Here is an 11,877-nt window from a genome sequence, read left to right as displayed (position 1 = left end):
GTTGTTAGAAATTGATTATGATTATAATTTATGTTGTTCATCTTTCTGAAAATAGAAAATGTCAAACTTATCAAAGCTTGAGTTTGATGCCCTAGACGTATTGGGAACAAACTACACATCATGGGTCATTGATGTAGAAATAAATCTTGGATCATTGGGTATTCTAGAAACTTTAAAAGAAAACAATACTTGTTCTGATCAAGATAAATTAAAATCAATTGCTTTTATTCACAAACATATTGATATCACCTTAAAACATATGTATCTCACTATCAAAGATCCACATGTTTTATGAGAAAGTATCAAGGATAGATTCGATAATCAAAAGGAAATATTACTCCCAGCTGCGAGGGAAGAATGGAGAAATCTAAGGTTCCAAGATTTTAAAAAGGTAAGTGAATACAGCTCGGCCATGTTCAAGATCCGTTCAAAGCTTCAATTATGTGGTCAAGAAATAAGTGATGCTGATATGATGGAGAAAACTTTCTCCACAATGCATTCTGCAAACATAACTATACAAGAAAATTTAAGATTGCAGAATTACAAAACTTTTTCCAAACTTCAAACTTATCTCTTAGTTGCAGAAGTGAATAAAGAATTACTGATGAAGAATCAAGAATCTCGTCCTACAGGTGCGCTAGCATCCCCTGAAGCTAATGCTATTAACATTAACAATAATAATAATAATAAAAGAAATGCACCTGGACGAGGACGTGGGCGAGGTCGTGGTCATATTGGCCAAAACCATCATCATGGAAATTACCATAACAATAATAAAAATCATAACTATGTTCGAAATCACCCTTATGGTAATGGTCGTGGTGGTGGTCGTGGTCGTAATGTTTACGGTGGTCGTGGTCGTGAACAAAGAAATAATAATCCACAAAATTATAAATTTCAACTACCATACAATCCCACAAATCATAATGTTGAAGGAAGCTCTTCAAAGAATATTGAAGATTCTTGTTATCCATGTGGTAAACTTGAACATTGGTCTAAGAACTGTCGAACAAATCAATATTCTGTTAATCAATATCAAGAATCCCTAAAGGGAAAAGGAAAAGAGGCAAATCTTGTGGATGACCTTGATACAATAATCACTGAGCCAACAAGTGACTACTTTAATGAATAAATTTTCTATTATATGTCCATATCAAATAAATGGATATAGATTTACGATCTATATCATATCTACTTTACTATATTTTTCCTTATTATGCACTTTCGTTTATAACATATTTTGAATGTAATATATTGATGAATTATGTACTCATTATTTATTTCTCATATTTTTGAAGTTCATGATGTACACTACTGGAGTGTAAAATTAGTCAAATGGTGGGGATCTTTGTATTGCAGACAGTGGTACCACACACGCTATACTCAAATCTAAAAAATATTTCACTGATTTTAAAGCAACAGAAGGAACGGTACATACTATATCAGGTCCTGCGGATTTAATAAAAGGAATGGGAAATACAAAATTCATGTTACCAAATGGTACAAATTTTCTGATAAAAAATGCCTTATTTTCTCCCATGTCAAAGAGAAATTTGTTAAGCTTCTCTGACATATACCAAAATGGATATGATTATCAGTCAGTGACTACAGAAAATGATAAATACTTAAGTATCACTGACAAGAAGCATGTGATTGAAAAACTACCAAGACTTAGTTCTGGTTTACATTATACATATATAAATGTACCAGAAGCACACATAGTAGTTAATGAAAATGCATGTGATCCTGTAATGATCAATCTGTGGCATGAAAGATTAGGCCACCCAGGATCAACAATGATGAAAAGCATAATTCAAAATACTCATATAACAACCCTCATATTTCCATACCTGAATTGACTAATTTGACTATAGGGTTGTTATCCATACGTAATATATAATTAAATTCGACGTTGATCAAATATTTATTTTTAGTCGACATGTTCTGTTAACTAAAGTTTACACTAATTATATAAAATAACTTTAGTTAATATTAATGCGTATTATATTTAAAACTATATGTAACATAATTATTAATTAAATGATAAGTTATTTTAATCATTATATATATTTTTAGCTTATAAAAAAAATAAAAATAAAAAGAAATAAGATTTTTTTTATAAATTAAATAATGAGCCCATGAATTTTGACTAAATATTTTCAAAAACAAAAACTTATTAAAAACATTTTTAACATGTTTTTTATTATTTTGTCAAAATTGACACCTTTATTTTATTATTTTTTTTATTTTCACCAACCATTTTTTACCTATAAATACATGGCTCTTCATTCATTTTTTCTTGCTAAACACAAAAACTTAAGTTATTCTCTCAAAATCTTGAAAAAAATTTGAGGTACTTTCTATTTTTATTAATTTTTTTTTCAATATTGTCATTTATATTTATATTTATTGTATATTCTTTGTAAAATTCGAAATTAATTATGTTTATATGTTATAATTAGTATTATAAGTGTTATGATGCATAAAAATAATTTTAATAATTTATGGAATATTATTTATAATTAAATACGAATTATGTAGTGTTTAAATGTAAAAACAATGTAAAATTCGTAATAAATACTTTTAACCAAAAATAAAATATATATAATTTTTTTCTGAGTTTTTAAAACTTATATAGATCTAAAAAAATTATAAAAATAATTACTTGGGTCGAATTGGTATTTATTATATAATTAAACTCTATTATTATGTAATTCGAAGGTAAATTAAGAATAAATATAAAATAATAAAAAAATATTTTTTTTAAATATTTTTCTACAGGTTATTAGACTGATAGAAACTTATAAAAATTATAAAAATAATTATTTGGGTTTATTTAGTAATTATGTAGAATTAAAATTATTTTGTGAATACATTAAGGGTAAAAACAAAAATAAATACAAAAATATAATAAAAACATTTTCTTAAATTTTTCTAATAATCTATATGATTAACTAAGACTATAAAAGTTATGTATGTAATTTTTAGATATTTAATTTATTATTTAGACATTTTTGAATAATGTTCGATTAATAAAACACTATTATTTTTGAAGTAATTTAGGTATTTATTTAAAGGTAATTATATTTAATATATATAAGACATACTAAGGTATAATAACTAAATATTAAATAAAACTTAGGTTATATTATAACATATATAATTATTAAGTACATTAATAATTCGTTGTGTGTATACACCTAAAGTGAAGGTTAATCAAAGATAATGTATAATTCATGTGAACTTCATCGCTACTCACGGTCGTAAGTGAATGATGTCTAGGTTGCCATTTATGGGTAAGCTTGTGGATCTCGAATGCCATGACTTAGATTCTGGTCAAGAATCCTGGGCCCCCGGTTACATCTGGTCATTCCTGACTTATTTGATAGCAACGAAGTTTGAGTAAAGTTATACAACGTCTTGCTAAAGATTAACCCGAACTTTCTAAAATTGAAAAATTACTATAAGTGGAAACTTTCCATAAATAGTAACCTTCCAAAAATGGAAATTCTTTAGTGAACCATTACTATCAATATAGTACTATATACTATTGTCTGTTAGGCAATGTCTGATCATACGTTCTATCTCTAGGTTGAGATCTCGGTCACGTCCTTCCGTTCAATTCTTTCGTGTGCTATTAAGGTGAACTTCATAGCCCCACTTTTTACCGTTTCATAACTGTTTTATAACTTTTGGGGTGAGACACATGCTTGCTTTATAATTGTTTTACGCTTAGACACAAGTACTAAATTGCTAACTATGCTGTCATGCTTTGATTCATGCTAAATCCCTACCGTAATATCGTTAATTGCTACGTTTAAATGCAAACTTAATTATTGTGAGTAGGTCTATTGAGAGTAATGTCTCTAACCATTCGACCGTTGGTCTTTGGTTACATAATAATGATTCCATGACACTGACAGTACAAGGTGTCATAGGGTAAACTTGTTTAGTAGCGATATTACAAAATGCATCAACACTTTTAGATTGATATTTCTATATCAATCAACTTTAAACTAAATCTTGTGGTCTAAAACTTTGGATATTATCTATAAACCTATGAATTTCACTCAACCTTTTTGGTTGACACTTTAAGCGTGTTTTGTCTCAGGTGATGATTGAGCTAGCTGCTACTTGCTACTAGATGATTGATGTATGCTTTGCTGCTTGCATGGAGTCCATCATTCATATTTATCATTTTGTTTAAGACATTTTCCATTTACTGTACTCTTATGATGTAAAACTTTGAATAATGCTTCCGCTGTTTATTTAATAAATAAAACGTCTCATTTAGAGTCGTTCTCGCTTATACAACTGTGTTATGATATGATTGGTCACAATTACCCCTGGTCCATTTTGGGGGTGTGACAGATTGGTATCAGAGCAGGTTGTTGTAGAGAACCAGGATTGCATCTTATGTGTGCCTTATACAATTAGGTACCTTAGCAATGTAGGACTACAACTTTCTTTGACTATAGTGCCTTTAATTGTTACCTTTAACTGTTAAATGCTACACTATACTTTAGAAACTTTGCTTATCTTAGAATGCCGAGCCAATCTAAGAACTCTGCTCATTCTCCTAAGTTGTATTCAATTCCGCCACCACATTTAAATGCGACACCGTTCTCGACATTCCTATGTCATTTATCATGGTTTTGTGTATTACATATGTATTACATGAAATATTATCCATGAATTTTTGAAACTCCTATATTTGTTACTATTCATACTCAAACGTATATAACTCCCTGTTATATCACGTACCTATATGCTTTATGCCTTTATGCATCAGTTTGCGAACCGAAAAATGTCATTGAGTTATCGAGAATCTCAAAGACATTATAATGTCATTACTACTCATATTCATTACTTTTATACCTTTTATTTCTCGTTATTGAATTTTCTTGACGGATGGCGTCTACGAAACTCTAGAATGGAAGGGTTTGGATTACCGATTTAAAGGATCCTATAGCTCAAGCCCCTAGACCTGAATAGGCCATTACGAATTAAAAGTCTTTAATCGAAAGATTATCATTTTACATACTTATCATTTTATGATCTCGACACGTCATACTGCTATTATTGGATTATAGACACATCATATCTTATTATATCTTATCATATCTATCTTAATAAACTTTGTCTAACACTTTTCCTAAATTTCCTCCGTAAATTATGGAAATCTTTTTGCTATATATACGTATATCAAGAAGACAAATATATCATTCAATATTCAACACTCATCTCATAACAAAAACCCTTATTCCGATCAGATAATATGGATTTCTCACATGATTCCTCGAACTCCTCGAGCTCCAATGGCAGCGTAACCGGAATGAACCAACCAATTAGTCATCATCTATTTTGGATGAATTGGGGATGGGTTCGTAGTAAACTTAATCAATGGAGACAAGAAGAAGGTGATCCCTTTCACCAACCGAATTCACCTCTTGGTGAAGAACCAGAAGCACTTACCGGTGAACCCGTTCGGAACACTATTTTCACCCTTATTTCCAGGGTATCCAGTCACGAATATATAATATCTAAAATTCTAGATCTTATTCATCCACTTGTCCGAACCGCCAATCACCCCGGAATAATAGAAGAAGTCAATGAGCTTCGCGCTCGTGTGGTGGCTCTGGAGAATATGGTGCGAAACCTACGAGCACCAGCAGCAGCACCAGCAGCATAACCAGCATCACCACCAGTACCAACAGCATCACCACCAACAACATCGGCTTCACCAACAACAAACACCATAATCTGTACCTCGGATATCAACATCATATGCCCCATAGATACCAAGGAATATTAGTAATAATGAGTTAAGATGTATTGACTCATTCTTCCTGAAAATTATATATGTATACTTTATATATATATATATATATATATATATATATATATATATATATATATATATATATATATATATATATATATATATATATATATGGTTTGGAACAATAATAAATCTTTTCGTATTAAGCTATTACGTGTGAATCTTAAATAGTATGTACTACTTGGTTAATTCATATCACTAATATGCTATGATATACATTCCTCGTTAATCACTGCTTCATCACAATAAACTCCATTTCATAATAAACTAAGTGTATTATTCAAATACATGTTTGGTTTTACACTTTCATTTTCGATGTACTCAAAACTCTTTAAAAAACATCATTCGTGCCTTGTGAATTTCACAAGAATTCCACGAGCATCAACATCATATACCGAGGTATATCAATAACAATGAACGATGGAGTATTGATTCATAACTTCATTAAAGAAAGATTCTGCGATGATTATGTAATCTCTCAAGTTTTGAAGATTATTTATTCTCGCTTCAACCGCAAATCAAATGATTTTAATAGTATATTAACTCATTAAATCTATATTATACGTGAAGAATACATATATGAACGTATATCTTCATAAAGATTGTAATTAAAAATTCTTTTGTACAAACTGTTAATTGTGAAAATATTTTAACGGGTAGGTAAAACCCGAGAAATATTTATATCTCACATCAATATCTTACATTGTACATTCTTCAAATTCTGATTCAATAATTAGTAACTATACTACTTACATCCACATATGTATCCGTTCACTAAAGAACAACCATTTTCATATAAATTTAATTACCTATTCTGATTTGGACATATCGGAATCCAAGTAAAGCTTTAGCAAGTGTAATCTTCCTAAAGATCACTACATTCATGAATTATATTCATTTGTATTCTATGATGAATTATCACATCAAACCACCGAAATTATCGTTCATTACTTTTGAAATCAACAACGCCTATTCATCAACCATTAGATCCGTTGACGATTACAATCAGCGTTTAATCATCTAAAAATGAAATTTCTTGAAACCATCTCGGATTGATAACCGATGAATCAAATATGGCTGCATTAAATGCAGAGGAAACAGCAAAATTGTAGATGGTCTCAATGGCCAAAAGTTTGATAATAAAGAATGGTACGTTGGAAAAGCGCAAAAGAAAATTTGGAACTGAAAAACGGATTGAGCTAACCATGGAGGAGACCAAGGACAAATACAAGGACCAAACCCTATATTCAAAGAATCCAAGTAATTCTGGATCCGATGAAATCTTTAGAGAATATCTTGCTCCGAAGTTATGTTAAAAGCTTGCGGAAAATTTTTCTTCATCAACCTTTGAACTTAGAAATTCCAAAATGTCGTTATAAATATCCTCTATATTTCTGAAGATATTTTCATAACGATTCTTGTCCACAATTAAGTATCTCTTTGCGATATCTTTATAAAGGAAACTATTTTAGTTTCTATATTCAGTAAAATTCAAGTTTAAATTATAAATGTTTTGAAGAAATGTTGGAAATTGAAGCATGAGTTAGTATAATATAATGACGTCAGGCCAACGTGATTATATTACAGTAAGTCATGCTAAATTTTTAATGGAAGATGATGATTCATAGACTTTATAATCATTATTTGCCATGTTACACGACTCTTACATTCTACTTAATCTCTGAACATATCAAGAACATATATTCTTGATAGTTCTATCCTCAGTAATTCTGGTAATTTACCAAATCAAATCGTGATATTACGCTTAGAACATTAGGTTCATTCGAAACTTCATACCTACAAATTCTGGACCATTACTCGCTTAACTTAGAGTCGAGAGCAGAATAAAAAGGTAAAGAGCTCTGACATATAAGGGAAAATACAAAGCCCGATAACAACACGGAAATTACAAATCGTGTATATCAATGCGTATAGCAACATAAAGACACGGGAGAATTAAAAACACTATAACCCCAAGAGCATAGTAGAAGTAAACAGATTCCTCTGGTGGTAAAAGAAAAAGAAGCATGACTGCATATATGGTCAATATAATAACAAATATCAATACGGGATTGAGTATATTAACAAATCTTTTGGAAGTATGAATCTAGGAAGAAAGTATAGAAGTGGTGAAGATAATGAAACGGAAGAAGCTAATTTATAACAAAATTTCCAAACACAGCAATCGAGGCAATTCACCGCATTTAATCAAAGAAATCCCAAAATTCCGTAAATACCGGATAATCAAATCTTATAGATTACGAAGATTTCCTTTAATCCCTTGAATTCCGGAAATCAATCGTGACTACGTCAAAAGTTAAGGCGAACATTTAATTTACTCATTCACTCTTTTACGATAGCTTCATTTATACTCTTTCTATAATCGAATCGTTCTATCCATATTATTCAATAGTGATAAAACTTTATTCTTCAACTTATATTCATCATTACAATATTCTTGTTGTAAACAATGATGATCTCTATCAAACTTCATGACTATAATTTTCATGAACTACTCTCTGTTTTGTCTACCCTAACATTGTGGCATAAACGCTCAAGGTTTAAATGAGCTCGATATTATTCATAACACATTTTATATATCCAATTTAGTGAAATGACTTGTATAACATCATCATTTTGAATGATCTCCGCATTAATAATAAAATGCACTTCGTAGAATAACTTGTAGAAATTATGGTATGTATGATTTTAATTCTTGAAACAGAACAATATTCTATCCGTTGGAATTCACGCAAGGCCCCGAGCATACCTGGGAACGTGAAAACCAAATAAAACGTAAATATCATCGTCTATGTACGAACAACACCGATTAATGGCAACAACTAAATTTCGGGACGAAATTTCTTTTAACGGGTAGGTACTATAACAACCCTCATATTTCCATACCTGAATTGACTAATTTGACTATAGGGTTGTTATCCATACGTAATATATAATTAAATTCGACGTTGATCAAATATTTATTTTTAGTCGACATGTTCTGTTAACTAAAGTTTACACTAATTATATAAAATAACTTTAGTTAATATTAATGCGTATTATATTTAAAACTATATGTAACATAATTATTAATTAAATGATAAGTTATTTAATCATTATATATATTTTTAGCTTATAAAAAAAATAAAAATAAAAAGAAATAAGATTTTTTTTTATAAATTAAATAATGAGCCCATGAATTTTGACTAAATATTTTCAAAAACAAAAACTTATTAAAAAACATTTTTAACATGTTTTTTATTATTTTGTCAAAATTGGCACCTTTATTTTATTATTTTTTTTTTCTTTTCACCAACCATTTTTTACCTATAAATACATGGCTCCTCATTCATTTTTTCTTGCCAAACACAAAAACTTAAGTTATTCTCTCAAAACCTTGAAGAAAATTTGAGGTACTTTCTATTTTTATTAATTTTTTTTCAATATTGTCATTTATATTTATATTTATTGTATATTCTTTGTAAAATTCGAAATTAATTATGTTTATATGTTATAATTAGTATTATAAGTGTTATGATGCATAAAAATAATTTTAATAATTTATGGAATATTATTTATAATTAAATACGAATTATGTAGTGTTTAAACGTAAAAACAATGTAAAATTCGTAATAAATACTTTTAACCAAAAATAAAATATATATAATTTTTTTCTGAGTTTTTAAAACTTATATAGATCTGAAAAAATTATAAAAATAATTACTTGGGTCGAATTGGTATTTATTATATAATTAAACTCTATTATTATGTAGTTCGAAGGTAAATTAAGAATAAATATAAAATAATAAAAAAATATTTTTTTTAAATATTTTTCTACAGGTTATTAGACTGATAGAAACTTACAAAAATTATAAAAATAATTATTTTGGTTTATTTAGTAATTATGTAGAATTAAAATTATTTTGTGAATACATTAAGGGTAAAAACAAAAATAAATACAAAAATATAATAAAAATATTTTCTTAAATTTTTCTACTAATCTATATGATTAACTAAGACTATAAAAATTATGTATGTAATTTTTAGATATTTAATTTATTATTTAGACATTTTTGAATAATGTTCGATTAATAAAACACTATTATTTTTGAAGTAATTTAGGTATTTATTTAAAGGTAATTATATTTAATATATATAAGACATACTAAGGTATAATAACTAAATATTAAATAAAACTTAGGTTATATTATCACATATATAATTATTAAGTACATTAATAATTCGTTGTGTGTATACACCTAAAGTGAAGGTTAATCAAAGATAATGTATAATTCATGTGAACTTCATCGCTACTCACGGTCGTAAGTGAATGATGTCTAGGTTGCCACTTATGGGTAAGCTTGTGGATCTCGAATGCCATGACTTAGATTCTGGTCAAGAATCCTGGGCCCCCGGTTACATCTGGTCATTCCTGACTTATTTGATAGCAACGAAGTTTGAGTAAAGTTATACAACGTCTTGCTAAAGATTAACCCGAACTTTCTAAAATTGGAAAATTACTATAAGTGGAAACTTTTCATAAATAGTAACCTTCCGAAAATGGAAATTCTTTAGTGAACCATTACTATCAATATAGTACTATATACTATTGTCTGTTAGGCAATGTCTGATCATACGTTCTATCTCTAGGTTGAGATCTCGGTCACGTCCTTCCGTTCAATTCTTTCGTGTGCTATTAAGGTGAACTTCATAGCCCCACTTTTTACTGTTTCATAACTGTTTTATAACTTTTGGGGTGAGACACATGCTTGCTTTATAACTGTTTTACGCTTAGACACAAGTACTAAATTGTTAACTATGCTATCATGCTTTGATTCATGCTAAATCCCTACCGTAATATCGTTAATTGCTATGTTTAAATGTAAACTTAATTATTGTGAGTAGGCCTATTGAGAGTAACGTCTCTAACCATTCGACCGTTGGTCTTTGGTTACATAATAATGATTCCACGACACTGACAGTACAAGGTGTCATAGGGTAAACTTGTTTAGTAGCGATATTACAAAATGCAGCAACACTTTTAGATTGATATTTCTATATCAATCAACTTTAAACTAAATCTTGTGGTCTAAAACTTTGGATATTATTTATAAACCTATGAATTTCACTCAACCTTTTTGGTTGACACTTTAAGCGTGTTTTGTCTCACGTGATGATTGAGCTAACTGCTACTTGCTACTAGATGATTGATGTATGCTTTGCTGCTTGCATGGAGTCCATCATTCATATTTATCATTTTGTTTAAGACATTTTCCATTTACTGTATTCTTATGATGTAAAACTTTGAATAATGCTTCCGCTGTTTATTTAATAAATAAAACGTCTCATTTAGAGTCGTTCTCGCTTATACAACTGTGTTATGATATGATTGGTCACAATTACCCCTGGTCCATTTTGGGGGTGTGACAACTCATGGACATCCATTGACGGATCAAAAGAACCCTCATGATGCACTTATTCCATGTACATCATGCTCACTTGGAAAATTGATAATAAGACCATCACCTCTTAAGGTTGAAAAAGAATCACCAATGTTTCTTGAAAGAATTCAAGGTGATATATGTGGACCAATTCATCCACCATGTGGACCATTTAGATATTTCATGGTCCTAATAGACGCATCCAGTAGATGATCTCATGTTTGTCTATTATCAAGTCGAAATGTGGCATTTGCAAAATTTCTTGCTCAAATTATTAAATTGAGAGCACATTTCCCTGATTATACTATTAAAAGGGTGAGATTGGATAATGCTGGTGAGTTTACATCTCAAGCATTTAATGATTTTTGCATGTCTATTGGGATTGTTGTTGAACATCCTGTTGCCCATGTGCATACACAAAATGGTTTAGCCGAATCACTAATCAAATGATTGCAATTAATAGCTAGACCATTGATAATGAGAACAAAACTCCCAGTATCTGTACGGGGTCATGCAATTTTACATGCTGCATCATTAATTCGCATTAGACCAAGTGCAAGTCATACATATTCTCCCTTGCAACTTGCTTTTGGC

This window comes from Rutidosis leptorrhynchoides, chromosome 4 (assembly GCF_046630445.1).
Source record: "Rutidosis leptorrhynchoides isolate AG116_Rl617_1_P2 chromosome 4, CSIRO_AGI_Rlap_v1, whole genome shotgun sequence".
NCBI classification, from domain to species: Eukaryota; Viridiplantae; Streptophyta; class Magnoliopsida; order Asterales; family Asteraceae; genus Rutidosis; species Rutidosis leptorrhynchoides.
This window is presented reverse-complemented; position numbering follows the sequence as displayed.